This window comes from Pan paniscus, chromosome 13 (assembly GCF_029289425.2).
Source record: "Pan paniscus chromosome 13, NHGRI_mPanPan1-v2.0_pri, whole genome shotgun sequence".
Taxonomy (NCBI): domain Eukaryota; kingdom Metazoa; phylum Chordata; class Mammalia; order Primates; family Hominidae; genus Pan; species Pan paniscus.
The window spans coordinates 52,402,616-52,419,072 of record NC_073262.2 but is presented as its reverse complement, the minus strand read 5'-3'; positions in this window follow the sequence as shown (position 1 = coordinate 52,419,072).

The window sequence follows — 16,457 nt, the reverse complement described above, 5'->3', positions numbered from 1 at the left end:
ATATATATATGCTATATATATATATATATATGGCCATATATGTATATATGGCCCCAGTATGTGGTGTGTGTGTATATATATATGTGTGTGTGTGTGTATATATATATGTGTGTATATATTATGGCTATTATATGTATATATGGCCCCAATGTATGGCATATATATATATATATATATTTATATATATATGGCTTATAATTCTTTATTTTTAGCACTGAAAAAAATACTATGCCACTTCCTTCTGACCTCCATGGTTTCAGGTCATGAATGTCTTCAATGAAATTAGTGTACACCAATAGCCAATGCATCAGTTACCTCTGGCTGATTTAAAGATTTCTCCTTTGTTTACAGTTTTCAAAATTCTAATTTTGACATGTCTTAAAATAGATTTATTTCATTTTTTTCTATTTGAAATTTTTAAGCTTTCTAAATTTGTATTTTTATGTTTGTCCCAAACTTCAGGGAGCTTTCAGCCATATTTCTCCAAATAGTGTGTCATTTCCACTTTATCCTCTTCTTATGAGACTCCAGTAATCTGAATTTCGGATACTTTATAATTATACACAAGTCTTTGGTCATCTTTTGTCTATTTTCTCTCTATTGTTCAGCTTGAATAAATTATATGAGCCCACCCTCAAGTTCGCGGATTCTATCTTCTGCCATTTTATTCTATCATTGAGCACATTCAGCAAATTTATGTTATTTAATTTTTAGTTCTACAGCTTCATTGCATTTTCTTTATAACTTTCATGTCTTGTTGAGATGTTATTTGTCTGTTTGTTTACAGATAATTTTTAAATTTTCTGCTGAATTAATTTTTAGGATGGTGATTTAAAATCATTTGAAAATTTAAATATCTAGTTCATTTTTATTTTATGTCATATAATTGTCTTTTCATATTCATAAGATAATTTTTCTTGTTCATTGCATGACAGGTGGTTGTCTTTTCTGTACTGAGTGTTTTGTCTCTTGTTTTCAGAAACCTCACGTTCTTTTTAGTTTTTTCTAAATTTTATCACACAATCACCATGAAGATTTTGAACACAGGTTCTGATGTATTTTTTGGGCTGGTATTCCTATGACATTCTAATTTTTGGAATATTTTTAATGCAATTTGGTCTACTTATTTTACTTCATGCTGCTGGAGCTCTTACTGCTCCCTGCTGATGCTGCTTGAGGAAAATAATGGAACTTCTCTGGTTGTGCTGCCTCATGTCTGTAATGGGTCAAGGGAGTGTCAAGGCCTCTCTCAGAGAAACACTGAGTCATTTACCCAAATTTTTTTTTAATTGGGATCACCATTTTTGAGATCACCATTTTTGAGATCATCTGGCTTCCTAGTGTCACTTTGTATACTAAGAGAGTTTTAAGACTGCAGTGACAGAGTTTCCCTGAACTGGACACTTGTCATGGTGACATTTCCCTTGTCTATGTTTTTCAGTTGTGTGGTTTCTCTGTATGGAAGTGAGTACCAGGCACAGCAGGAGAGAAGAGCACTTTTTCTGGACACTTATTGTCAGTGGGATTTCCCATAGAACAGATCATCATTGATCTTTTTATTAATGTAGATGGAACCCCCATTAAATGAAAATATGTGCATACCTGGGTGGTTTTGTGTTGTTGAGAATCAGCAAATCTGGGCCAGGGTCACCATTTTTCTGTTATGTGTGGAATCATAAGATTCATTAGTGCTCTATTTTTTCTTAAGTTTCTAGAATCCCTAACCAGTTTGCCTTTATTTTTTTCTGCTTAGCATTCTCCTTTGCCTGTATATTACCTTATATCCAGAAAGTATAGTTGATGAAGAGCAGGAAGAGATGAGCCTATGTCATCTTAACTGGTCTGGACATTCCTGTGAGGCATAGATAGTTAAGATATATTTTCAATAATTTAGTAAAGACAATTTTAAGAAGGAATCATTTCTCGCCAAAACACTTGACATGAATTTTAACCCTGCTTTAAGAAGATTAGATAGCTACATAATCATATTCCTGTTTCCCTGAGTGAGGACTGACTAGATATTTAATTTTCTGTGAAAATATCGTCACTTATTTAAAATTCACCAGTTTATTCATTCTTATCTTGAATTCACACACATTCCAATTACCTGAACACATTTTGATGTATTTTCCAAATTTAAGGACGTTCATTTCTTCCATTTTCATGAACCTTTATGGGTGATCAAAAAGAAAATATTTCTGTGGTCCGAAGAGATTATGTTTAGGTTTTATAGTTTGGTTTCTTTTTTCTTTTAAAAGAAGGAATTCAGATGTTGGGGCTAAATACAAAGAACCATTTAATAGCCATATGCACACATTTTAATAATGATATAATAAATATAATTATAATATACTTATTTGTTTAATGTAAACTAGGATACTACATTTAAAGTTCAGCTGGAAAAAGATTATTTGTAAGTAGAGGAAAAAATAATATAAACATGATTATTATATAGAATTAGGAATATTGGACACTCAGTATATTTATGTTATGTCTTTTAGAATATTAATTAGGTGGGAATAGAGAACTAATAGAAGTGGGAAATCTTGAATGTTCAAATAATTTTACATATTTCTGCTCTAGAAATAGAATAAACAGACTTTATGTTGTAATGGCAGAAATTAAAGAGAGGAAGCGTGGTCTTCTCAATTCTGGATTGAATATCTAAATCACTGAAAAACTTAAAGCATATCACTGATAGTTGAACTAAAAACAAAAACAAGAATAGCATCTACTTATCATATCTTTAGGACTGATGGATTTAATAAAATAATCTTGAAAGATACTGTCCACCATTAAAGTACAAATAAAAGACAAACAAAATAAGCACATCAAGAGGTTGAATGGACCAAATAGCATGACAAACAAAAACTTCAAAAACTTAATAAGATCTATTCAATAACCCAAAATTTAAAAAAAAGGCGGGGAGGTGTATAATATGGGTGAAAGTTGTAGGTGCCAGGGAAAAATGACTTTTGTCAGGCCCAGACAAAATAGGGCCAGGAAAGCATGAAGAGAGGAAGCCTATACCTACATATCCGGGATAAGGACTGTTTCCAAGAACATTCCAAAACCCCACAAGAAATTCCTGTACATCCTTCACGCATGTCCTTTTCATGGCTTACATATTTCACACATATACTAACATTTCTATGACAAGGTAGATATTCCTTAGACATTTCCTGGAACTGCAGTAATTCAGACAAGATATTGTCAAAAAATACTTGCCCAGTTAACAGCATCTCCACCAATGAACTGATAACCACTCTGACTTTGGATCTCTGGAACCAATGAATGCTATTTCTAAGCAGCTTCTCTCTCCCTTTCTAAGCAGTGACCCTCTCCCTTTTTGCTAGGAAAAGCTTCCTTTTGCCCTTCCCTCACAGTATGCCCTTGTGGCATCCTAGGTTATAATCTTCATTTCTCATTCCAAGTAAACTCAACATATTTGGAGAACATTTTCTGTAATGGAGATACTTAAAGAACAATTTATTTGGTTTCTGAATCACTCAAGTAGTAGGGAATTATTCTCTACCTCCTTGAAAACTAACGCATTATGTGGAATTCTTCTGCAGGAGAGGTTTGTATATTCTCAACTCTATTCAATAGTTATTTGTGTTATTACAGACTCACTGATACTGAGTTAATTTTGTTGCTCAAATTGGCCCAGATTGGTGACTGAGAGCTCTTTCAGTGGATTCTGTGTCCTTCCACTCCCCCAATCATTGTTTGGTTTTGCATGCTTAGCACTTTCTTACTTTCTTACACCCTAGACTTATACATTTTCTGTCTCAGTCCTAGAGTCAGCCATTTCTCCAAGAAGCCCTTGTTCCTTTTTATGGGAGAAAGACATTAGAAATCAGAATCTGAGTATAAAATATGCATGTTGTTACTGGAGAGTCATTGCTTATAGTCTCTCTCAACTGATTGAGGAAATACATATATATGTGTGTGTGTGTGTGTGTGTGCGTGTGCATGTGTGTGTGTGTATTAGCCAGAACTTTGAAGATGTGATTAAGTTAGGAATCTTAAAATGAGATTAAGGTCCTTGTAAGAGGGAGGCTGGAGAGTCAGTGTCAGAGGAAAAGACAGGAAGATGGAAGGAGAGGCCTAAGTGATGCAATTGCTGGCTTTGAAGGTGGTTGACAGGACCAGGGCCATGGAATATAGGCAGCCCCTAGAAGCTGGAAAAACAAGAGGGTGAATTCTCCCCTAGAACCTGTAGAAGGAATGCAATCCTGCTACACTTTGATTTTGAAGAACAAACCCTATTTTGAATTCTCACCTACAGAACTCTAAGATACTGATTTATTTTATTTCAAGCCACCGAGTTTTGTGAAACTTTGCTGTGGCAGCAGTAGAAACTTGATATACTGATTTTAGGAGAATTCACACTGAAATTTTGCAACTCAAATCCGTTGCTATATGAATCATTTTATTCTACTACTCTTGCTTACTTATATTCTTCCATTCCAATTGTGAGAAACTTGGCTCCCACTATCTGCCATCCATGTACTTGTTTACTTCTAGTATATATGTTTTACAGTGGTTCCAGAATTGGTAACCTATACACCATGGGAAATGACTTTATCAAGAAGAGCACACTGATTATGTAGGTTTCCTTTGGATTTCAATCATTCTGACTCTCCTTATTTCCAAGTTATTAGTCCAGCACCTCTGCTCCCCACCTTCAGTAAATTGGTCACATGCATTTGTGACACAGATTATTTTGGCACATTTGCTTTACACCACTGAATCCTCTGAATTCCTGATTTTGTAAGTTTAAATACTTCACTTTGTGATGTAAAGTTTCATGCATGGAATTTAAAAAAATTGTGTCATGTTTCTATTATTAGAGTATCATATAGAGTGTTACACCATCCTAAATAATCCTCTGCACTTCATTTATTTAACACCCCCAACCACTAATCTCTGACAACTTCTCATCTGTGAACTATTTTTATAGAATATAGCTTTGAAGCTTTGAAGGTTTGCATCTATCAATTTGCAATAGGCACTTAAAATTCATCTATGTCAGTGTGTAGTTTGATAGCTCACTTTTTTTAATTTTTTTTTATTTTGACAGAGTTTCACTCTTGTTGCCCAGACTAGAGTGCAGTGGTGTGATCTCAGTTCACCCCAACCTCTGCCTCCCAGGTTCAAGTGATTCTCCTGCCTCAACCTCCTGAGTGGCTGGGATTACAGGCATGCACCACCACACCCAGCTAATTTTGTATTTTTTAGTAGTGATGGGGTTTCTCCATGTTGGTCAGGCTGGTCTCAAACTAACAACATCAGGTGATCCTCCTGCCTCAGCCTCCCAAAGTGCTGGGATGACAGGCATAAGCCACCGAGCCGGCTAGCTCACTTCCCTTTTTAGCTGTGCTGCAGTTTGATTATCCACTCATCTATTGAGAGTGGATTTGGTAGCTTCCAGGTTTTGAAACTCATAAATACAGGCCGGGCGCGGTGGCTCACGCCTGTAATCCCAGCACTTTGGGAGGCTGAGGCAGGCGGATCACGAGGTCAGGAAATCGAGACCACCCTGGCTAACATGGTGAAACCCTGTCTCTACTAAAAATACAAAACAATTAGCCAGACGTGGTGGCGGGCGCCTGTAGTCCCAGCTACTTGGGAGGCTGAGGCAGGAGAATGGCGTGAACCCAGGAGGTGGAGCTTGCAGTGAGCTGAGATGGTGCCACTGCACACCAGCCTAGGCGACAAAGCGAGATTCCATCTCAAAAAAAAAAAAAAAAAAAAAAGAAAATCATAAATACAGATGCTATGAATGTTTGCACATGCATGTTTTTGAGTGGGCATAGGTTTTCAAACTAGTTGGGTAAATAACAAGAAGCGTGATTATAGTATTACGTGGTAAAACTATTTTTAGCTTTGAAAGAAACTGCGAAACTACCGTCCAAAGTTGTTAATATCGTTTTGCATTGTACAAGCAATGAGTGAGAGTGCCTGTGCTTTACATCCCCGTTAGCACTGGGCATTGTCAGTTATAGGGAACTTATCCATTCTAAAAATATTGGTGGTAACTCATTATTATTTTATTTTGTATTTCCCTAATGACAGATAATGCAGAAGATATTTTGCTTTGGTTTATTTGCATCCACTTATCTTTTTTTTTTTTTTAATCAATTTTCTTTCTTTTTTTTTTTAATTATACTTTAAGTTTTAGGGTACATGTGCACATTGTGCAGGTTAGTTACATATGTATACATGTGCCATGCTGATGCGCTGCACCCACTAACTCATCATCTAGCATTAGGTATATCTCCCAATGCTATCCCTCCCCCCTCCCCCCTCCCCACCACAGTCCCCAGAGTGTGATATTCCCCTTCCTGTGTCCATGTGATCTCATTGTTCAATTCCCACCTATGAGTGAGAATATGCGGTGTTTGGTTTTTTGTTCTTGCGATAGTTTACTGAGAATGATGTGGAGAAATAGGAACACTTTTACACTGTTGGTGGGACTGTAAACTAGTTCAACCATTGTGGAAGTCAGTGTGGTGATTCCTCAGGGATCTAGAACTAGAAATACCATTTGACCCAGCCATCCCATTACTGGGTATATACCCAAAGGATTATAAATCATGCTGCTATAAAGACACATGCACACGTATGTTTATTGCGGCATTATTCACAACAGCAAAGACTTGGAACCAACCCAAATGTCCAACAATGATAGACTGGATTAAGAAAATGTGGCACATATACACCATGGAATACTATGCAGCCATAAAAAATGATGAGTTCATGTCCTTTGTAGGGACATGGATGAAATTGGAAACCATCATTCTCAGTAAACTATCGCATCCACTTATCTTTTCATTGCATTTTCCACATCTTGCCCATTTTAAAACTGGGTTGTATTCTGGTCGTTGAGATTTGAAGGGTGTTTATAAGATAGATGTATTGCAAATATTTTCTCCCAGTGTGGCTTACGTTTGCCTGCTCTTAAAAATGTTCCTTGTGGAGAAGATTTAATCTTAATAAAGTCCAACTTGTCATTTTAAAAAATTGAACATGCTTTTGGTGTTGTATCAAAAAACTCACAGCCTAACCAAAAGTCAAAGATTTTTGTTAATGTTATCTTTTAGAAGTTTCATAGTTTTGTATTTCAGATCTACAATCCATTTCCTATGTTCTGTATCTAGTGTACTCTAATTCATAGAGCCAGAAGTAGAATGGTGGTTGGCGGCCACTGCTGGAATGGACTAAATGGTAGTTACTGTTTAATGGGCACAGAGTTTCAGCTTTGCAAGATGAATGGAGTTTTGGAGATGGATAGTGGTAATGATTGAACAACAAATTTAAAATACTTAATACCCCTGAACTGTACCCTTGAAAATGATTAAGATGGGTTGGTTTCAAGCCTTTGCTATTGTAAATAGTGCTACAGTAAACATACGTGTGCATGTGTCTTTATAGTAAAATGATTTATAATCCTTTGGGTATATACCCAGTAATGGGATTGCTGGTTCAAATGGTATTTCAAATGCTGGGTCAAATGGTATTTCTCATTCTAGATCCTTGAGGAATCTCCACACTGTCTTCCACAATGGTTGAACTAATTTGCGCTGCCACCAACAGTGTAAAAGCATTCCTATTTCTCCATAGCCTCGCCAGCATTTCCTGTTTCCTGACTTATTAATAATAGCCATTCTGACTGGCATGAGATGGTATAAAGAAAATGTGGCATATACACACCATGGAAAACTATGCAGCCATAAAAAAGAATGAGTTCATGTCCTTTGCAGGGACATGGATGAAGCTGGAAGCCATCATTCTCAGCCAACTAATACAGGAACAGAAAATTAAACACTGCATGTTCTCAGTTATAAGTGGGAGTTGAAAAATGAGAACACATGGACATAGGGAGGGGATGATCACACACTGGGGCCTGTCAGAGGGTGGGTGACAAGGGGAGGGAGAGCATTAGGACAAACACCTAATGTATGTGGGGCTTAAAACCTATATGATGGGTTGATAGATGCAGCAAACCACCATGGCACATGTATACCTATGTAACAAACCTGCGCATTCTGCACATGTATCCCAGAACTTAAAATTTTTTTAAAAAAAGGTTAGGATAGTAAAGTTTATGTCGTGTCCATATTGCCACAATAAAAAGTAATGTATAATTTTAAGTATTAGATTTAGATTTTTGACCCGTTTTGAGTTGATTTTTATACATGTTGTAAGATATGATTCAACTTCAACTTTTTGCATGTTGATATCCAGTTGTTCTGGTACCATTTGTTGTAAAGAATATTCTTTCTCCATTGAGTGGACTTGGCACACTTGTAAAAAATTAGGCTGGATGCAGTGGCTCATGCCTGTAATTCCAGCACTTCAGAAGACTGAGGTGAGAAGATCACTTGAGCCCAGGAGTTTGAGACTATCCAGTGCAAGATTGCAAGACCTCCTCTCTATAAAACAATTTTTAAAAATTATTGGGTCATGGCAGCACCTGCCTGTAGTTCCAGCTACTCAGGAGGCTGAGGTGGGAGGATCCCCAGAGACCAGGAGTTCAGCATTTCAGTGAGCTGCAATCTCACTTTGCACTCCAACCTGGGCAATAGAGAAGACCCCCATCTCTTTAAAAAAATCAATTGGCCATGGATGTATGGTATATTTTGGGTTTCCCAATTCTATCTTATTGATCTATATGTGTTATCTTTGTGCCAATTTGAAGCTGGGACGTGTGACTCTCCTTATTTTGTGTTTGTCTTTGAAGATTGTTTTGGTTATACTTGGTACCTTGCAACATATGGACTTTAGATACAGTTTTTCAATTTCTATGAGAAGACAGTTGAGATTTTGATTAATTGCATTGCATCTGTATCAATTTGTGAAGTACTGACATCTTAATAATGTTAAGTATTCTAATACATGAATATGGGATATTTTTTCAATTTATTTAGATCTTCCTTATTTATTTCAATAACGATTTGTAGTTTTCAGTACATTCATTTCTTTTTCTTTAGATACATTTATTCCTAAATATTTCAGTTCTTTTGATACTATTATTAATTGAATTATTTTCTTTTTAAAAATAATTATGACTGGCCTGGTGCTGTGGCTCATGCTTGTAATCCCAGCATTCTGGAAGGCCGAGATGGGTGGATCACTTGAGGTCAGGAGTTTGAAAACAGCCTAACCAATGTGGCAAAACCCCATCTCTACTAAAAATACAAAAATTAGCTGGATGTGGTGGTATGTGTCTATAATTCCCGAGTAAGAGGCTGAGGCACAAGAATCACTTGTACCTGGGAGGTGGAGGTTGCATTCAGCTGAGACCACACCACTACATTCCAGCCTGGGTGACTCTGTCTCAAAAAATATTTTAATAATAATAACAATATTTGTTTTAGATTCAGGTATTACATGTGTAGTTTGTTTGATGTTAAAATTTAGGACATGAATTATCTCATCACCAAGGTAGTAAGCATAGTACTCAGTAGGTAGTTTTTTTGGCTCTTGCCCCCCTCATTTCCCCCTCTAGTAGTCCCCCATGTCTATTGTCCCCGTATTTTTCATACCCAATGTTTAGGTCCCACTTATAAGTGAGAACATATAATATTTGGTTTCTTCTGTTTCTTTGTAAATTTCCTTAGGATAATGGCCTCTAGCTCTCTCCATGCTGCTGCAAAGGACATGATTTCATTCTTTCAGATGACTGTGTAGTAGGCTATGATGCATACATACAACATTTTCTCTATTCAATTTATTGCTGATGGGCACCTGCATTGATTCCGTGTCTTTGCTATTGTGAACACCGCTTCCATGAACGTAGTAATAGGATTGCTAAGTCAAATGGCAGTTCTGAGTTATTTGATATATTTCCCAACTTTTTTTGCAGTGGTTGAACTAATTTACATTCCCACCAGTAGGGTATAAGTATTCCCTTTTCTCTGCAGCTTCATCAGCATCTGTTATTATTATTATTATTATTATTATTATTTTTCTTCTTAATAAAAGCCATTCTGGGAGGGACCAATATGGCCAAGTAGGAACAGCTCCAGTCTGAAGCTCCCAGTGAGGCCAATGCAGAAGGCGGGTGATTTCTGCATTTCCAACTGAGGTACCTGATTCATCTCAATGGGACTGATTAGGCAGTGGGTGCAACCCACAGAGAGTGAGCGGAAGCAGGGTGGGTGTTGCTTCACCTGTGAAATGCAAGGAGCTGTAGGACCTCCCTCCCCCAGCCAAGGGAAGCTGTGAGGGACTGTGCTACCCGGCCTGGGTACTATGCTTTTCCCACAGTTTTGTAATCCGCAGATTAGGAGATTCCCTCATGTGCCTACACTACCGAGGCCCTGGGTTTCAAGCACAAAAGTGGGTGGCTGTTTGGGCAGACACCGAACTAGCTGCGTGAGTTTTTTTGTTACCCCAGTGGTACCTGGAACCCCAGCGAGACAGAACCGTTCACTCCCCTGGAAAGAGGACTGAAGCCAGGGAGCCAAGTAGTTTTCGTTCAGTGGGTCCCACTCCCATAGAGCCCAGCAAGCTAAGAACCGCTGGCTTGAAAATTTCACTGCCAGCACAGCAATGTGAAGTCAACCAGAGATAATCAAGCTTGGTGGGTGGAGGCACATCTGCCATTATTGAGGCTTTAGTAGGCAGTTTTCTCCTGATAGTGCTAAGGGGGCTAGGAGGTTTGGACTGGGTGGAATTCATCACAGTGTGGCAAAGCAGCTGTGGCCAGACTGCTTCTCTAGACTCCTCCTCACTGGGCAGGGTATTTCTGAAGGAAAGACAGCAGCCCCAGTAATGGGCTTACAGATAAAACTCTCATCTCACTGGGACAGAGCACCTGGGGGAAGGGTCAGATATGGGCACAGCTTCAACGCATTTAATCTTTCCTGCCTGCTGGCTCTGAAGAGTGCAGCTGATCCGGACAAGCAGGATTCTGCCAGCACAGCACACAAGCTCTGCTAAGGGACAAACTGCCTCCTCAAGTGGGTCCCTGATCCCCGTGCCTCCTAACTGGGAGAGAACTCCCAAAAGTGGTGGACAGACATGTCATACAGGACAGCATCAGCTGGCATCACTCTGGTGGCCCTCTAGGGTGAAGCTTTCGGAGAAAGGAGCAGGTAGCAATCTTTGCAGCCTCCAGCAAACTGCAGCAGACCTGCAGAAGAGGAGTCTGCTTGGTAGAAGAAAAACTAACATACAGAAAGGAGCAACATCAGCATCAGCAAAAAGAGATTCCCACACAAAAACCTCAAACAAAGATCATCAGCCTCAAAGATCAAAGGTAGATAAATCCACGAAGATGAGGAATAACCAGTGAAAAAATGCTGAAAATTCCAAAAAACAGATTGCCTCTTCTCCTCCAAATGATCGCAACTCCTCTCCAGCAAGGGCACAAAACTGGAGGGAGAATGAGATTGACAAATTGACAGAAGTAGGCTTCAGAAGGTGGGCAATAACAAACTCCTCTGAGCTAAAGGAGCATGTTCTAACCCAATGCAAGGAAGTTAAGAACCTTGATAAAAGGCTAGAGGACCTACTAACTAGAATAACCAGTTTAGAGAAGAACATAAATGACCTGATGTAGCTGAAAAACACAGCACGAGAACTTCGTGAAGCATACACAAGTATTAACAGCCAAATCGATCAAGTGGAAGAAAGGATGTCAGGGATTGAAGATCATCTTACTGAAATAAGGCATGAAGACAAGATTAGAGAAAAAAGAATAAAAAGGAATGAACAAAGCCTCCCGTAAATATAAGACTATGTGAAAAGACCAAACCTGCAATCAATTGGTGTACCCGAAAGTGATGGGGAGAATGGAACCAAATTGGAAAACACACTGTAGGATATTATCCGAGAGAACTTCCCAACCTAGCAAGACAGGCTAACATTCAAATTCAGGAAATACAGAGGAAACCACTAAGATACTCCTTGAGAAGAGCAACCCCAACACATATAATTGTCAGATTCTCCAAGGTTGAAATGAAGGAAAAATGTTAAGGACAGCCATAGAGAAAGGTTAGGTTACCTACAAAGGGAAGCCCATCAGACTAACAGTAGATCTCTCTGCAGAAACCTTACAAGCCAGAAGAGAGAGGGAGTCAATATTCAACATTCTTAAAGAATTTTCAACCTAGAATTTCATATCCAGCCAAACTAAGCTTTATGAGTAAAGGAGAAATAAAATCCTTTACAGACAAGTAAATGCTGAGAGATTTTGTCACCACCAGGCCTGCCTTACAAGGGCTCCTGAAGGAAGCACTAAATATGTAAAGGAAAAAACAGTACTAGCTACTGCATAAACACACCAAAGTATGAAGACCAATGACACTATGAAGAAACTGCATCAACTAATGTGCAAAATAACCAGCTAGCATCGTAATGACAGGATCAAATTTACACATAACAATATTAACCTCAAATGTAAATGGGCTAAATGCTCCCAATTAAAAGACACAGACTGACAAATTGGGTAAAGAGTCAAGACCCATGGGTGTGCTGTGTTCAGGAAACGCATCTTACATGCAAAAACACAGACAGGCTCAAAATAAAGGGATGGAGGAATATCTACCAAGCAAAAGGAAAGCGTAAAAAGCAGGAGTTGCAATCCTAACCTTTGATAAAACAGACTTTCAACCAACAAAGATCAAAAAAGACAAAGAAGGGCATTACATAATGGTAAAGGAATCAATGCAACAAGAGGAGCTAACTATCCTAAATATATATGCACCCAATACAGGAGCATCCAGATTCATAAAACAAGTTCTTAGAGACCTACAAAGAGACTTAGACTCCCACACAGTAGTAGTGGAGACTTTAACACCTTACTGTCAATATTAGATGGATCAATGAGACAGAAAATTAACAAGGATATTCAGGACTCAAACTTAGCTCTGGACCAAGCAGACCTAACAGACATCTACAGAACTCTATACCCCAAATCAACAGAATATACATTCTTCTCAGCACCACATAGCACTTATTCTAAAATTGACCACATAATTGGAAGTAAAACACTCCTCAGAAAATGCAAAAGAATGGAAATCATAACAAACTGTCTCTCAGACCACAGTGTAATCAAATTAGAACTCAGGATTAAGAAACTCACTCAAGGTCAGGCGTGGTGGTTCACACCTGTAATCCCAGCACTTTGGGAGGCCAAGGCAGGTGGATGACGAGGTCAGGAGATTGAGACCATCCTGACTAACATGGTGAAACCCCATCTCTACTAAAAATACAAAAAATTAGCTGGGCGTGGTGGTGGGTACCTGTAGTCCCAGCTACTCGGAAGGCTGAGGCAGGATAATGGTGTGAACCCCGGGAGGTGGAGCTTGCAGTGAGCTGACATCATGCCACTGCACTCCAGCCTGGGTGACAGAGCAAGACTCTGTCTCAAAAAAAAAAAAAAAAAGTATATAACTAGAAAGAGCCCAGTTTCATGCACAAACCCATACACACATACATATATCTAAAACATTACTGGGGATTTTTTTCAACTAAGAATTGATAAAAAATACTTCAAATAAATTAAATGTATTTTGTATACTGTTGATCAACAAATTGTAATCTATAAATCTACAGCACTGAAATCTATAACATGTTATTTATAATGATATTAACCCTTTAATGTTTGTTTACTGGCTTTAATATTTAGCCAGTAAACATGTTCTATATTCTGGACCAGTCTATGTTATTCCTCTTATAGTTCATATTTTGCAGACACTCTTGTGTGAGTCGTTAATTTTATTGTGTCATTCTTTCAATATTGGTCACCTCTTTTGTTAGGTCATTCATTACTACTATCTGCTAATGTGTTTTTTCTTTTTAGAATGTGCATCTTTAAATGATTAAAGCTCAATGGAAGATCTAAGGAGTTATGTGAACATTAAGAGTGATTTGTTTTCTCCAACGATGTCTTCAGTAGATCTCACCTACCTGCTTTATTCATTTTTCTGATATGATGTGTGTATATTTGCCTTGGGGTATTTTTAGCTGTGTGCTTATATATAGTGATGGTGTATTCTCTTGCAGGTCTGGAGAGGAGGGGAACAGGATAGGGTCATTCCAAATGTCTTTTAATAGAAACAATCTCTTACACCGTTCAAGAATGAAGTCAAAGGTGCAAAGCAACACAGCACATCCTCTATCCTCATTGTCCTTCTTCAACTAATCTCAATATAAGCAGGAACCAACACAAACATAGTAAACTGCATTGCTTTTAATTAGTAGTTTCTAGGGTGCAAAACAGTTAGGATACAAGTAAAACTGGTAGACTTGTACTATTTCTGAGCTTCTAATGACTGTAACATGATAATTTTAACTAATATGGAATTCTTTTGAAAAAGAGGCAATAGGATAACCTGAAATAATCAAATTAATGTGTTTACAATGAGTATATATAAGTAAAACACTATAAAAATAGACATATTTATAAAATAACATATTTATGAAAATAATGTAATAGACATCCAGATACTTTCGGTGGCTCAAGCCTGTAATCCCAGCACTTTGGGAGGCCAAGGCAGGCAGATCACCAGGTCAGGAGATCGAGACCATCCTGGCTAACACAGTGAAACCCCATCTCTACTAAAAATACAAAAAATTAGCCAGGCTTGGTGGTGGGTGCCTGTAGTCCCAGCTACTCTGGAGGCTGAGGCAGGAGAATGTCATGAACCCAGGAGGTGGACCTTGCAGTGAGCCAAGATTACACCACTGCACTCCAGCCTGGGTGACAGAGTGAGACTCTGTCTCAAAAAAAAAAAAAAGAAACTCACTGAAAGCCACACAGCTACATGGAAACTGAACCACCTGCTCCAGAGTGACTACAGGGTAAATAACGAAATTAAGGCAGAAATAAAGAAGTTTTTTGAAACCGATGAGAACAAAGACACCACTTACCAGAATCTCTATGACACAGCTAAAGCAATGTTAAGAGGAAAATTTATAGCCATAAATGCCCACATCAGAAAGCTTGAAAGATCTGAAATCAATACCCGAACATCACAATTAAAAGAACTAGAGAAGCAAGAGCAAACAAATTCAAAAGCTAGAAGACTACAAGAAGTAACTAAGATCAGAGCAGAACTGAAGGAGATGGAGACACAAAAAATCCTTCAAAATATCATTGAATCCAGAATCTGGTTTTTTGGAAAGAATAACAAACTACATAGACCACTAGCTAGACTAATAAAGAAGAAAAGAGCGTAGAATTAAAACTCAATAAAAAGTGATAAAGAGGAGATCACCACTAATCCCACAGAAATACAAACTACCATCAGAGAATAATATAAACACCTTTATCAAATAAACTAGAAAATCTAGAAGAAATAGGTAAATTCCTGAATACATACACTCTCCCAAGACTAAACCAGGAAGAAGTCGAATCCCCAAATAGATCAATAACAAGTTTTGAAATTGAGACAGTAATTAATATCCTACCAACCAAAAAAAAAAAAAAAAAAAAAAACCCACGACCAGACGGATTCAGTCGAATTCTCCCAGACGGGTTCACAGTCGAAATCACCAGACATACAAAAAGGAGCAGGTACCATTCCTTCTGAAACTATTCCAAACAATAAAAATAAAAAAAAGAGACTTCTCCTTAACTCATTTTATGAGGCCAGCATCATCCTGATACCAAAATCTGGCAGAAACACAACACAACAACAAAAAAAGAAAATTGCAAAAATACTCAATAAAATACTGGTACACCAAATCCAGCAGTATATCAAAAAGCTTATCCGCCACAATCAAGTCAGCTTCATCCCCGATTCAACATATGCAAATCAATAAACATAATCCATCACATAAACAGTACCAATGACAAAAACCATGTGATTATCTCAATAAATGCAGAAAAGGCCTTCGATAAAATTTAACAGCACTTCATGCTGAAAACTTTCAATAAACTAGGTATTGATGGAATGCATCTCAAAATAATAAGACCTATTTATGACAAATTCATAGCCAATATCATAATGAACGGGCAAAACCTAGAAGCATTCCCTTTGAAAACTAGCACAAGACAAGGATGGCCTCTCTCACCACTCCTATTCAACATAGTATTGGAAGTTCTGGCCAGGGCAATCAGGCAAGAGAAAGAAATAAAGGATATCCAAATAGGAAGAGAGGAAGTCAAATTGTCTGTTTGTAGATGACATGACTGTATATTTAGAAAGCCCCATCATCTCAGCCCAAAACCTCCTTAAGCTGATAAGCAACTTCAGATAATTTATTTTTAAAAAATATTTCCACCTTTATTAATGATCTTGGCTAGATCTTCTAAATAACTTCTGCAGCTTTTACATCAGCATTTGCTGCTTCACTTTGCACTTTTTTCCCCTGAATAGTATTGTATTGTGTGTGTGTATATATATATATATACCACATTTTATTTACTCATTCATCTGTTGATGAACACTTAATTTTATTTTATTTTTTATTTTTATTATACTTTATTTCTGGGG